The sequence below is a fragment of the Macaca mulatta genome, chromosome X, assembly GCF_049350105.2.
Source record: "Macaca mulatta isolate MMU2019108-1 chromosome X, T2T-MMU8v2.0, whole genome shotgun sequence".
Classification (NCBI taxonomy): domain Eukaryota; kingdom Metazoa; phylum Chordata; class Mammalia; order Primates; family Cercopithecidae; genus Macaca; species Macaca mulatta.
Window position 1 is genome coordinate 141,402,477 of NC_133426.1, and position 3,379 is coordinate 141,405,855.

The window sequence follows — 3,379 nt, forward strand, 5'->3', positions numbered from 1 at the left end:
GCCTGCTGGGATACCGGAGGACTCAAATGCCACCTCTCTCCGCCCTCGAGGATGAGCCGCGACTTGGGGGTGGGAGGTGGGAGGAAGAAGAGGTGGAGCTGGGGGCGGGGCCGGAGCCTGGGGCGGGGCTCTGGCCTTGCCACCTGGCCTCTTGGGGTTTCTTTCTTCATGCTCTAAACTTCTTCCTTCTCTGTCCTCGGATCTGCCCCTCCTCTCCCGCCTTCCCCTGAAGAGACAGACTGGAGGCTCTCACAGAGGGCCACCTCTCTCTGCGCTCGTTAGGCAGTCCCTCTTGCCTGCTGTCCTGTCTCATTCTCCTGCACACACGCACCCAGTGAGTACTCAAGGCTAGTGGCTTCTATTCATACTTCTGAGACATGTCTTGTTGACTGCCTCTTGCTCCACCCTATCCTCAGAACCTGTTTAGGCCCCATGACTTTTTGCTTGGACTCCTTCAGTAGCCTCCTGTTTGGACTCTGCTTCCACTCTTACCTCAGTCTAAACCATCTCCCAGAAAGCAGCCAGAGGGATCGATCTAAGATGTACACATGACCACGTTACTTTTCTCCTTGAAACCTTTCAGTCTCAACAGTACCAACAACACCTTAGCATGGTATATAAAGTGGGCCAAGGCAGGCGGGTCCCTTGAGGTCAGGAGTTCGAGACCAGCCTGGGCAACATGCTGAAACTTCATCTCTACTAACCACAAAAATTAGCCAGGCACCATGGCTCACGCCTGTAATTCCAGCACTTTGGGAGGCCGAGGTGGGCAGGTCACTTGAAGCCAGGAGTTCGAGACCAGCGTGGCCAACATGGCAAAACCCATCTCTACTAAATAAACAAAAATTAGCCAGGTGTGGTGGTGCATGCCTGTAGTCCCAGCTACTCTGGAGGCTGAGGCACGAGAATCGCTTGAATCTGGGAGGTCCGAGGCTGCAGTGAGTCAATATCATTGTGCCACTGCACTCCAGCCTGGGTGACAGAGTCAGATGCTCTCTCAATAAAACAAAAAAAACAAAAAAACATAGAGGTTGTACATATTTTTGGAGTTCAGGTGATACTTTGATATCTTCATATAATGTGTAAAAATCAAATCAGAGTAATTGGGATACCCATCACCTCAGAAGTTTGTCTTTTCTGGCGGGGCACAGTGGCTCAAGCCTGTAATCCCAACACTCTGGGAGCTGAGGCGGGCGGATCACAAGGTCAGGAGATTGAGACCATCCTGGCTAACACAGTGAAACCCCGTCTCTACTAAAAAATACAAAAAAATTAGCTAGGCGTGGTGGCAGGTGCCTGTAGTCCTAGCTACTCGGGAGGCTGAGGCAAGAGAATGGTGTGGGCCGGGCGCGGTGGCTCAAGCCTGTAATCCCAGCACTTTGGGAGGCCGAGACGGGCGGATCACGAGGTCAGGAGATCGAGACCATCCTGGCTAACACGGTGAAACCCCGTCTCTACTAAAAAATACAAAAAACTAGCCGGGCGAGGTGGCGGGTGCCTGTAGTCCCAGCTACTCGGGAGGCTGAGGCAGGAGAATGGCGTAAACCCGGGAGGCGGAGCTTGCAGTGAGCTGAGATCCGGCCACTGCACTCCAGCCTGGACGGCAGAGCGAGACTCCGTCTCAAAAAAAAAAAAAAAAAAAAAAAAAGAGAATGGTGTGAACCCGGGAGGTGGAGCTTGCAGTGAGCCGAGATCGCGCCACTGCATTCCAGCCTGGGCCACAGAGTGAAACTCTGTCTCAAAAAAAAAAAGTTTGTCTTTTCTTCTTTTCTTTATACTGAGAACATTCAAATTTTTCTATTCTACATATTTTGAAATATACAATAAATTACTATAAACTATAATTACCATACTGAAGTATCAAATACTAGCTCTCATTCCTTCTGAAACTATGAAACTACTAGAAAAACATATTGGGGAAATGCTTCAGGACAGGGCAAAGATTTTTTGGGTAAGACTGCAAAAGCACGGGCAACAAAAGCAGAAATAGACAAATGGGATTACATCAAGCTAGAAAGCTTCTGTACAGCAAAGGAAACATTCAACAAAGAGAAGAGACAATCTACAGAATGAGAAAAGATATTTGGGATCTTGGCTCACTGCAACCTCAACCTTCTGGGCTCAAACCGTCTTCCCACTTCAGCCTCCCGAGTAGCTGGGACTATAGGCACTAATTTTTGCATTTTCAGTGGGGACGGGGTTCCCCCATGTTGGCCAGGCTGATCTTGAACTCCTGGCCTCATGTGATCCACCTGCCTTGACCTCCCAAAGTGCTGAGATTACAGGCGTGAGGTACCACTCCTGGCCTGGAGGTCATTATCTTAAGTGAAATCAGCCAAGGACAGAAAGACAAATATTCAATGCTCTCACTCATTGTGGGTGTAAAATGTGGATCTCATAAAGATAGAGAGTAGATTGGTAGTTATTAGAGGCTGGGAAGGGGAGGGGAGAAGGGGGGCATTGAAGAGAGGTTGATGAATGGGTAGAAATATTTTCTCCCATTCTGTAGATTGTCTCTTCACTTTGTTGAATGTTTCCTTTGCTGTACAGAAGCTCTTAAGCTTGATGTAATCCATTTATCTATTTTTGCTTTTGTTGCCTGTGCTTTTGCAATCTTACTCAAAAAAATCTTTGCCTTGAAGCATTTCTCCAATATGGTTTTTTTTGTTGTTTTGTTTTGTTTTGTTTTGTTTTGTTGAGACAGAGTCTTGCTCTGTTGCCCAGGCTGGAGTGCAATGGCGCGATCTCAGCTTACTGCAACTTCCACCTCCCAGGTTGAAGCAATTCTCCCGCCTCAGTCTCCCAAGTAGCTGGGATTACAGGCGCCCATCACCACACCCGGCTAATTTTTGTATTTTTTTTTAAATAGAGATGGGGTTTCACCATGTTGATCAGGCTGGTCTTGAACTCCTGACCTCAAGGGATCCACCCGCCTCAGCCTCCCAAAGTGCAGGGATTACAGGCGTGAGCCACCACGCCCAGCCTCCAATATGTTTTTCTAGTGGTTTCATAGTTTCCGGTCTTAGATTTAAGTCTTTATTTTGATTTGATTTTTGTGTGTGGTGAGAGATAGGGGTCTAGTTTCATTCTTCTGCATGTGGATATCCAGTTTTCCCAGCACCATTTATTGAAGAGGCTGTTCTTTCCCCAAGGTATGTTCTTGGGACCTTTTTTCAAAAATGAATTGGCTGTAAATGCGTGGACTTTTTCCAGGGTTCTCTATTCTGTTCCATTGGTCTACAGGTCTGTATTTATGCTGGCAGCATACTGTTTTGGTTACTATGGCTTTGTAACCAAAGTGTATTTTGAAGTAAGGCAGTGTGATGCCTCCAGCTTTGTTCTTTTTGCTCAGGATCTCTGCAACCTCTTCTTTTTTTAA